This window comes from Argiope bruennichi, chromosome 10 (assembly GCF_947563725.1).
Source record: "Argiope bruennichi chromosome 10, qqArgBrue1.1, whole genome shotgun sequence".
NCBI classification, from domain to species: domain Eukaryota; kingdom Metazoa; phylum Arthropoda; class Arachnida; order Araneae; family Araneidae; genus Argiope; species Argiope bruennichi.
Window position 1 is genome coordinate 73389269 of NC_079160.1, and position 11832 is coordinate 73401100.

The window sequence follows — 11832 nt, forward strand, 5'->3', positions numbered from 1 at the left end:
TTGAAAGTGTTCACCCTACGTTTTCATTCACTTCCTGGAAGCCGATCATCGTTGCCAAGCTCTTTGAAATGACACTTTGCATTAGACTCTGTTTGCCGAGACATAGTAAGCAAACGAATGATTTCACACTGTCGGCATCTTTTTTTCCTTGCTTAAACAACTCTAAATTACCAGATCTTTTGCTTGGCATTACAAAAAAAGAAAAAAAAAACAATACGTAAACTGAAATATACATTATAACATATCTTGCAATTGGAGTGGTAGACAAAAAAAAAAAAAAAAAAAAAAAATGAACACAAATTTTAAAAAAATTAGTTAACTTCTAATTAAAACTTTCTTCTTAATTTAATAAAATAATATGACTTTAATATCAGTCATAATTAAATGCTTAAAAATATTTTCTTAGAATAATCATAATATGAAACTATGTGTAAATTAGCAATATAAACTAATTAAAAATGAAGATAAGCATAATTTCCAAGGAACTACCTTGTCACCAAAGAGATTAGTATATAGATAATAATAATAACATAACATAAATTCACATAATGAAAAATTATATAATTATTTTAACTTTTCAATCGTCTAGATCGTAGAAAATAATCCCGAGTCTCTTCTTAACGACTCGAACGTATAAAATCGTTCTTCGATTATTATCCTAAAACCGGCTAACCCGTAGAAAACATTCTCATTAAATGTTGAGAGAAGATCACAAGCAATCAGATTATAAGACTGTTCACTTAGTTGCCAAATAAATAAATTTGGAAAAATACAAATTAAAATTATCCGAATATAAAATACTAGGATAATATTAATCGAGTTTAATTGAATCAAGTAAAACTGGTTCATATGATTCCCATATGTCTTATTGCATTCACTTAGATATAAGAATATTTATAACACCCAATCTCCGTTGCAATAATATTGTATGGAAACATGGACACCAGATAGTTTAGAATGATAACAAATAAATAAAAACCACTGCATTGTCACTTTCATAAAATAAGATTAAATAACCTAAAATAAGTCGTTAACGTTTTAATAATATGTTTAAATGTAAAACCTGAATGGCCAAGAATGAAAAGAGGGACCATATGAAGTTCATTGTTTTGAACCGCAAAATACTTAAATCTGTTTTTGAGCTCAAATTCTTAGTGTTTTTAATTTTTTATCTGTGATTTTTCACACTAAATGGCATCAAGATTCTAGCAAGAAAACCTGTAATTTAAGACAGCATTTCCCAAACTGTGTGTCATGGCACTTAAAAAAAAAATTCCACGTCATCACAGGAAATCGAAAAATAAGCAATTTTTATAATTACATTTACATTTTAATTCAATTTCATATGTCTCGACATTTATGCATAATTCTATCATATACATTGAGAAATGTGCTTTCAAAATAACAATATTAATAGTTTTGGGTGGATTCAAGAATTTGTGGCGGTTTGTTACGGGTGAGGATAGAACCTGGGACCTTGTGGTTTGCAGCCGAGTAGCAAGACAACAAGTCAAAAATAATTACTCATGGTTCGTAGCTGTTATCTGGCTTATAAGCATTTTACCACAGTACTCTCCTTCCAGTGAGTCGGAGGTGAGACGAACGATATGGCTGTTGAGTGGTGATGTATTAGCTGTTGAGTCTAATGCGCTCGTACCCATTTGAGCATTTGAGTAGCGCCAAGCGCTATGGTGAGCGTGTGAGTGGTTACTGTTGCGTCAAGTGAATCTGAAGATTTTGGGTTGCTGTGGGTAGATGGCGCCACAACAACTGTACGAAGGTTGAAGGTTCATCGTCCGAGGTCACCAATGTAGCGGATTGTAATGAGCAAGGATAAAACCTGGGACCTTGTGGTTCGCAGCCGAGTAACAAAACCACAAGACAAAAGTAATTACTCGTGTTTCGTGGCAGTTATCTGGCTTATAAGCATTTCACCACAAGTTCTATCAAGATGATTCTTGTTTGAAAACTATTTATTAATGAAGTAGAATTAGCCCAATAAAATGTACATATTTCTTTCTGAGTACTTCACAATTCGATTAACTTCTCCGCTGCTTTTTTTATTATTATTATATTAGTACTTTTATTATTATATTAATACTTTTATTATTATATTAGTACTTTTATTATTATATTAGTATATTATTATTTTTATTATATTAGTACATTATTATTTTTATTATAATAATATTATATTTGTTCCATAACTAATATATAATGCCTTCCGTTTCGAAATATTTTGTTTCACTGATTCAGTTAAGAATCTTTTGAATATTAATGTATTATGTAGTTTCTACATCGAATAACAGCGTCTTTGATTGATTTATTTTCAGCTTAAAAGTTTGAGGAGCAATAATCCAAAGCTTAAATTTTGTATGAGACGACGATTAAGGGATTAAATGAAATTATGCGGAATGGGAGAATTCAGAGATTTACTCTAATGCTCTGTTTATTGGTGTTTACGGTTGGATAGTCTAGTGTTAGTGGAGAAGATTTATATGTCTTTGAAATAGGGAATTGATTAATCCCTAACAGCGAAAAGTGACCATTTCGTTACTTGAAAATTATTTTGTATCTTCTGCCTGGAAAGCAAACTAATGGCTATATTTTTTTTGCCCATTCGTGCTGAAGGCTTGCCTCAGGTTTCCTTATTCCTGAATTGTTGAAATGGGGAATAGAATTAGTTATTGGTTATAGAAATCTCGAAAGCGTTTTAAATGATCTAAAGATAGATCAGTCGGCATCCTGGCATAGGGGTAGCGCGTCTTCCTCGTGATCTGGGCGTCCTGGGTTCGAATCCCGGTCTAGGCATGGTTGTTCTTCATCTGTATTCTATCTGTGAGGTGAATGTGCCCCCCTGTAAAAAGGGGTTGTACAAGCGAATGTGTGTGAGTTTCATGAGCTAGAAGTCAGACTTCTGCCCTCGGGTGCTCTGGGGTCTTTACCCTCAGAAGCTACTGCACCCCCTTTCCGCGGTAAAGCATACACGACATCATTATCATCAAAGATAAATTAGCTTTTTATATCACCTCATATAAATTGAAAAAAGATAATAGATATATAGCTGGAAAAGATCATAGGCCAAAACAGAAGATATACACATATTAGAACCATATGTATTAGGAAATTTTCGGAATTTTATTTTAAGACAATTCTGAATTCGAAACCGAATTCGTGCAATGAGACCACCACGTTCCCTAGAAATAGCAACTATAGCTTAATGGCTGTTCTTGCAAGACTTTTATCTCAGACTTCCTTCTAAAAGAATAGCTGAAAAGGGAAATAAACTTGGTTATGAGTTTTAGAAATCTAGAAAGAATTTTAAACGATTTGAAAGTAGTTGCGCTTTGAATAACTCTTGCAACAGAATTGGAAAAGATCATGGTTGAATAGCTGGAAAGATAAATCGTAACAGAACATTCACATGTAGGTCCAAATATATAAAATATTTTAGGTATTTTATTTTGAATCAACCATTCTCTGAATTTGAAACCAAGTTTATACAATGAACCCATCATGTCCCTAGAAATAGTAATTGTAGCTTGATGGCTATTCTTCAAAGAGATTTATCTCAGACTTTCTCTTGCAAGAATAGCTTAGAAGGAAAATAAATTTGACTATTGGTTATAGAAATCTTGAAAGCGTTATGAAACTATCTGAAGAATATCTACAGAAACAAGTTGATGAATATAATAGATGAATAACTTAAAAGCACGATAAGCCGTGACAGAAGATTCACTTGTAGGCCTATATGTATAAAAAATTTCCAGCATTTGATTTTTAATCCACGTTTTTCTGAATTCGGAGCCAAGATTTTATAATATGGCCGTTGCTTCTTTAGGAACAGTAATTGAAGATTAGTTGTTAATTCTTAAATAAAAGGATTCTGTGAGAAAATCTATCTCTTTGAGAAATTTAGCTACGATAGAAAGGAACATAATATAAATTCGGTTGTAATTTAATTGTAATTAAGTTAGCCTAGCATTTTTGAGCGTGGTTAATGATATTATACAAATAAATACTGAGAAAAGTAACTGGAATAAATAAATAACATGTTTACTAACATATCATAGATAAATCATGAAATCCACTCCCCCCCCCCCCAAAAAAAAAGAGTTTCAATTTATAACTGAAATGTGTTTTTTTACCCAATGTATTTGCTGTTTCTCCATCAAATTACGATTTAACACTAGAATGCGTGACTTTTGATTCTTTTTCGAAAATATGTATATATTTGCATGTCAGCATATAATTTAGGGAAATTATTAAAACATTTCCAATTACATTTTTCCCTGAAGTTTTTAAAAAATTTAAATGTGCCAAATGGTTACATAATTAATTAAATAATATCCCAGTAGCATAAATCACATTATAACAATTATTGAAAATAAAAATCCTTTTTACCAATATATTTCTTAGAATACAAAAAATATTTTGATAGTACTTTTAATGGTAGAACTATTCATACAGCAACTATCTTGATATTGTTCCAAGCTTCCAGTTTAAATCTTATTCTAGTGCTGCACTCCCCGGGGGGCACCTCGAAATGAGGATGAGATGGTTCCAGCATGGTGGTTGGATCTCGCCACCCTGGAGGGTACACTAATAGGTGGGAGACATGACTCCTCCCATCGACGACGGGACGTACTTCCTTCAGGGACGGTTGTACCGTGGCCAGTGACGGCCCTTAGGACTCAACCACAGTTCCCGCCAATGTTGCTGTTGCGGCGGTCCTGTCATTCAGTTCTTATGGTTTAAATCCGTGTGCCTTCGTGGCGGGTCGGAGAGTTAGATGGCTGACTTATTCTAGTGTCGCTATTGCCATATATCGGTCTTTTCTACAAATTTTTGTCAAAAAGCATTTAAAAAAGGATTTTCAAACACTCATTCTTATTCTTTGGAACAGTCATATGAAGCTTACAAACGGAAATAAAGAACGAGTAGCCAAATGGCTACACGATTAACCCACCATCGAAATAGTGTTGTCTTTTCTATAAAAATATAGAAAATTGATTTGATAAACAAATTGCTTCAAATCAACGTGACAATTTTTTCTAACTCCCTATCTTCTTATAGTGATACAGTGGCTGAAATACAGTCAAGTCAGTAACTTTCAAATAAGCATACTTTCAACAATATTTCTAATTAATTCATTAGGATTTATATGTGTTCTTTACTATAAAACGACAATGATATTTGTGAAATTTTAATTATAAAATCTAATGCAAGAAAAGAAATACATAGAATTAAAAAAAAAGACGATGAATATTGCATATGATAGTTAGAATAGACGTCATCTAATGATTTATTTCTTTAAATATCTAATTCTATTTAAGAAACCGTATTTTTAAAACTTTCTAGCTCTTTGTATTTTACATCACTATGTGCTCATATACAAAAATTCTAAATCAGAAATAAATTTACAAAATACTCACAAAAGTTGCGTTCATCCCCAAAGATAAATCCAATGTAACTGGTGTCTCATCACCAAGTACCACGCAGTTTTAACCAAACAGCGAACCTCGGAAATGCAACTCCAAACAAAGCCAATTAACAGCAAAAAAAGCAACTCACCACTGAACTTTAACCCACAAACCTGGATAAGGGAAAGGAACCCTTTTTCGGATTGTTTTCACTTTCCGTTGTTGGAAACGGACATCCGCAAGCTCATTAAGCAGCTCTGTATTTGAAAAGGAATCCGTTCATCAAGGAAATACCAAACAAATTGCTGTTCTCACATTAACAGGTGGGAAGCTTTAGGTTCAGTTCAAAGCTCCGGTTATTGTTGGGATAGCTTTCATTTGTAATTTTAATGGGAAATTCTAGAGGATTCCCTTGGTGAAATTTGCTCAAGGATGTCTCATGCCCTCCAATAACCAATAAAGTTTGAAACGCTTACTGAAGTCGATGACCTCGAGGTTTACCTTGGATATGTATGTGTATTTCGGCAATGATATAGGAAGGGTTATTCGGTAACTGGTAAAATGTCCCGTTGAAAGGGCGTCTTCTAAATAACAGAGAATATGACATCAGCATTGTGATGTCAAATGTTTCTCTTTAGAGTGAATACAGAATAGATGGTAGAAAACATTTGTATATGATATTTCTTTGATTTACAGCAAAACAAAGAATTTACTTCCTACAAACTCTGCATTTTCTTCAACAAATTTTAACAGTCCAGTTAATCAACTTTCAATTTTTTTTTCTCGACTTTGGTAACTTTTTAAAATATATTTTTTTTTCATTTACTTTCAAAAATACACTTCATTGCTGCAATTAAATTTAAACCATTTTTACTGATTTATCAAATATTAAGTCAACCGACTTCCTTCCATTGTTGAAAAGTAAAGAAGGGGGGGGGGGCTATTATATTTATTACCTACGCATTTTGTACGAGGAATAATAAAATAAAGTACAGTACCCAAAAGAAAAAATGTTGTCGATACTGCTTCGTTAAGTGGAGGTCGGCTGTACACAAGAAGAAGTACCTCAAAAAACAATGTGCAATTAATAGATAGATTATCTGGACAGTTAGCATTTTAAGGGCATTACTGAATACTAGGACTTGACTGAATACTAGGAATGTTCGTTTACGCAATAAACAGAGCAGTTGTAAGGCTGTTATAATAACATAACTTTAATGTCTATCACAATATGATGCTAAAACATAAGAAACTCAATTGAAATTAGACCCAATCAATATCCATGGCAGAGCAGTTGGTCTGCAAATGCAAGTAACTCAAAATAATATCGAGAATAACTGGATTTCTTGTTTATTATGTATCACTAAATATTTTCTTTACTTCTCCGCATATAATGAATCATTCCTGAAAGGATAATCGTTTTTTTTTTTCAGACAGAACTTTCAGATTGTTCTCCTTTCTTCTTCGCTTGTACAATATTGAGTGATATGAGGCTTCTTCTTCTTGCGTACAGCCGACCACCCCGCCACCACTGAACGTAGCAGTATCGACAGGATTTGTTGTGGCCGACTGCTATAGTGATATGAGGCTAGCTGCAAATAGAGAAGAAAAGCATGCATTTTGAAGCTATATTCTTGGTTGATAGTGCCTAAAATTCAGTGCCGGATTTATATTTAAGTTATACAAATCATAGTTTAAAGCCACAGTTTCTTGGGGCCATGCAAAAAAAAAAAAAAAATGTTGGAATGGGCAAGTGTCATACATACTAAATGTTCTATCTAGATGGAGTATTTCTTTTTAGAACCCTATTTCTCAAATAATTTATGTCTTCATCAAGTCTGAATACGTGACTGCAAAGATTTGATATGGAATTTTTGTAAATACATACAAATGCCTTCTATACGGTTTGATTGGAAAGACCACACACTGAATTTCATTCGTCTATCTTGTTAGGTTTTGGAATTACCATGTTCACAGACAAATGTATATAATTCGATACATTTTCTCTTCAGACGCAAGAATATCGGAAATGAGGAACATCATCAAAATCTCGAGGTCGAATTTCCCCCGAAAAGTTTTAATTTAGGTCAAGTATATCAACGAACTTGCCAAAAAATATGATGTAGATCAATATAGATCATGTATATCGACGAATTTATTTTAAAAATTGATGCAGATCTATGATTTTGTTGTAAATGCTGTTACGTCATCACATAACCTACTCCTTACTGCATCGGCCCCAAGTTGGCAAACGTAAGAAACAAGCAGAAACGGATGCTCTCATATCACATCCTCCGATTTACGATTGGTTAACACTAGTGCATCAATCTGATACTTTGTGCCAGGTTCGCAAAAGTGTCAGTTAAATAAAGCTGTTGAGTATTAGGGACTCGGTATCACTTTTTGAGCTAAAATGTTACCGACTGGTAATTTTTTCGACCTCATTCGTTTTCGATCAGATAACAGCACTATGTCAATCTGTTACAAAGTATTAAGTCAATATAGCCTAGTTCGTCGATCTGCCTCGGCGACGTATTGAGCAGGTGTAATGTTTTACTCAACTGAATATATTTCATTTCCAACCATTACTGCTGTTTACAGCACGTAACGGTGCACCTATAATTTAAGAATCCCCGTCTTCTTCTATACTAATTATATGAACAAAGCAAATTCCTTTCCTTTGTTCATTCACCTGTCCACTAGAGTCAAAACCAAAACCATCGGCACATTGTCATCAATACCTTCTGGTGAAAGCTTATAAGTCAGTTAACAGCTACGATACACGGGCAATTACTTTTGTATTGTGGTCATGTTACTCGGCTACGAATCACAAGGTCCCAAGTTCGATCCTCACTCAATCCGTTACAACCTCTTCTGAAGAAGTGAAATCCGAATTTTGAATCATATTCGTATTAGTATTCGCTACCATTTGCTGCACAAATGCCAGAATTAATATTCGCCGAGTATCTGGCTTCATTCTAAAGGAATTGGTAATCGGCTTTATTAGGTACAAAAGTATCATATACAATCTGTATTTGATGCAACAAAACCGGGTATCAATCCAAACTGAGTTCCATATTAGCGGAGAAAAGATATATTCGTATATTACCACCAATAAAAGCGGTCACCCACACCTCTTTAATAGAGAAACCAAATATGCAAATTCAAATTTTTATTTATGAAGTCTATCTTTATTTAATCGTCTCTTGCATTGCAGACCAAGTACCTCATGATGAAAATCATTCTATCAATCTTGTCATGTTTTCAGTTTTCACATATGCATTCAAACATATTTTTTAAAAAAAAATCATATCCATCAGTCTAAAAAGTCAAAAATTCATCAAAATTTTGATATAAAACTTTTTAGGATTATGATGCTTTTTCTTTTCTCTACTACCAACAAATGTGTGCCTGTTTGTTGGCTTGGTTTGGCTATATCAACGTCCCGTTTTAAAGCAACACAAGAGTTATTTTGGGACGGACCTCGTAATTTTGATCCTCGGTCAGATGACGAGGACGATACTTGAGCTGGCAGCCCCCTCTCCAAACTTCCATACCAAGCCAGCGGGGTGACGCTTGGCTCCGACGATTTAACGTGCATCAGACCCACTTACACGACGATTCTTCGGTGAAATCGGACCTCGAACCTGAAACCCTTCCGCTCCGAAGCCGAGACCTTACCAAACAGGCGAGGCCACCGCGGCCTCGCCTGTTTGTTGGCAGAGTACAGTTAAGATAATTTGACCTAGAGCTAGCAAATTTGATCAAGACATATCTTGGAGAGTGGGAATGTGCATCTCAAGAGTATTTTTAAGAGGATCTTAAATATAATTTTAGTTTATTAAAAAATAAATTAGATTTTGATGTTTGCTCACGATAACTTGCAAAAATATTACAGCACAAAAATTATTTTTACTCCATTTTAAAGTCCAAAAAATCGTATCTTTAATGTTATCAATTTGAAAGGTGTGCGAATTCTTTTGCTGAATTTTGCAACAGTCTAAAAATATTTTTATTTGATTTCTAACAATAGATTACATTGCTGCCCTGAAATCCAAATCGCTTTCATTGTTTAATCAAAACTGAATCACGTGATTTTCTTCCATTGTTCAAAGCTAAGAAGAATTCCGTTTAATATATGTGTAATTTACATCGGAAGATATATGAACTGGATAGTTACGTTTTTACAATCATCTGATGACGTGGGATTTGAATCTATTAGGGAACTTCATATATTCAATGAATAGGGACATATGTAATGTTAATAAAAATAACACGGTTTTGATGTCCGCCGTAATTTGATAAAATTAATTTTTGAAAGCATCATTAATATTACGATAATGATTATTAATATTATGAGATTTAATTAAAAGTAAACACAACCAATATTCTCGGCGAACCAAGGCGACTAGCTTGTTCCCTAAAAGTGATAATAAAAAGATTCATTGCTTATTTTATTTTTAAATTAATGCTCCGGCATTATTTGAGAACTTAACAGATTTTTGAAAAAATAAAATTTGCTCTCCTATACGAGAAAATAAAAATACTTTGTAAAAGGTGAAAAAAAAAAAAAAAACTTTGTAAGGAGTTGTTTTCTTGATTATTAATTTTAGTAAAATTAAACATATATTGCTGATTTAAAATCTGATAAAAGTAATTTTCTATCTAAAATATTTCCAATGTAGACTCGTATTATCTAATAACAGTGTAGCACTTTACACTTAAAATGCAGCTTCAACAAACATTTCTACATTGAATATTTCACAAAGACTACATATGAAAAACCCAGACATTCTTATTTATAGAAATTTTTACCTTGAAAATTTACATCTATAATATTCTATTTAACAGGGAATTCACAAAAGATTCCATGAATTAATTCTATTATCAAAACTTATAAAAATAATGTAGGCAAGACTTTTGATAACAAATTTTAAAAAATTAAAATGTTATCAAAAAATTCCAATTAAAAAAATCAGAATTTAAAATTTGGCCTTTTAGCAGAAATGATTACGATCACATTTTAAAAATTCTGAATTATATTGGAAAAGTCCGATTAAAATCCACAAGGTAATACATATTCCTAAATGTATATTTGAAGAATTTAATCAGAGGAATAAAAAACAACTTTTTGGGTTTTTTTTTCTTTTTTTTACTCTTTTAACATTTTTATTTAGGGGAGAAGGGGAGTTAAAATATAAGAAATTATGCTTTAAAAGAGGCTTAAATTATCGAATGTTCAATATCATCAGAAAGGTTTTGGTATAGACAATATCATTTCTTCAAGAATAAGTTAAGAAATTCATTTATTAATAGGTATTGATTTGGTTTGGTTTTATGGCACAAGGTCCAAATTTGATCATTCTGTGCCAAACATTAGTTAGACGTGTTAAAATTAACGCTTTCTTAGAGAAAAATACAATTAAATCTGATGTAAAATTTGAATATCTTTTAAAAAGGCAAAAATATTTGAAAGAGAGGTATCACCAAAAATGGCATTTAAGTTAAAAACAGTAGAGCCGAAATGAACTTGTTTTTGTGAACTAAATTTTTGACATTCACACAGAATATGCTTAACCGTCAGAACACAATTGCATTTATCACAAAGTGGTGCATGATCAGAGTGCAAAAGATGTTTTTGGGTCAAATAGGTGTGGCCTATTCGAAGTCTCGTGATAATGACATCTTTCTTTCTAGTCAGAATTTTACTCTTGAAACATTTGACAGATGGTTGTATTTGAAATAGTTTATTCGTATAGATTTTTCCCACATAGATTGCAAAAATTATTTTTATTGCTTGTAACGCATCGGGTAATGGAACAAAATTTTCTTTCATCAGGCTTGAGCTTTTTCATTTCCACAAATACCAACATGTCCAGGATTCCACCAAAATTTAATTGCGAAATTACTTTTAAAAAGATTATACATGTGCAAGCTATTTAGAACCAAGGTATGATCTTCCGATGATACATTCTTAAGAGCTGCAATAATACTTTTAGAATCAGTATATATAATAAATTTAGAGGGAGGTGACGTAGCAATTTTCAGAAGGCTTAGATATATTGCATACAGTTCGGATGTAAAAACAGAACGGAATGTGTGAAGTCTTTGGGATATTGCTGCATTTCGGAAAACTGCTGCTGAATCGACATGATTACCACATTTCGACACCGTCTATATAAAGAGGCAGAAAAGAACGGTACTGTTGTCTGCGGTCATAAAAAAAATTTCTGAAACATCACGTCTGAGGTTGATGGTTTCAGAACGTGTATAAAATCATCTATAAAATTAAAAGGCGACTCCTGCCATGGAGGTGGGCCACTAATATCTACAACAATCGGGAAGTATTCAGATTCGAACGATCGTTAAATCTCTCCTATACGGAAACCAAAATTAATAGATATTGAAG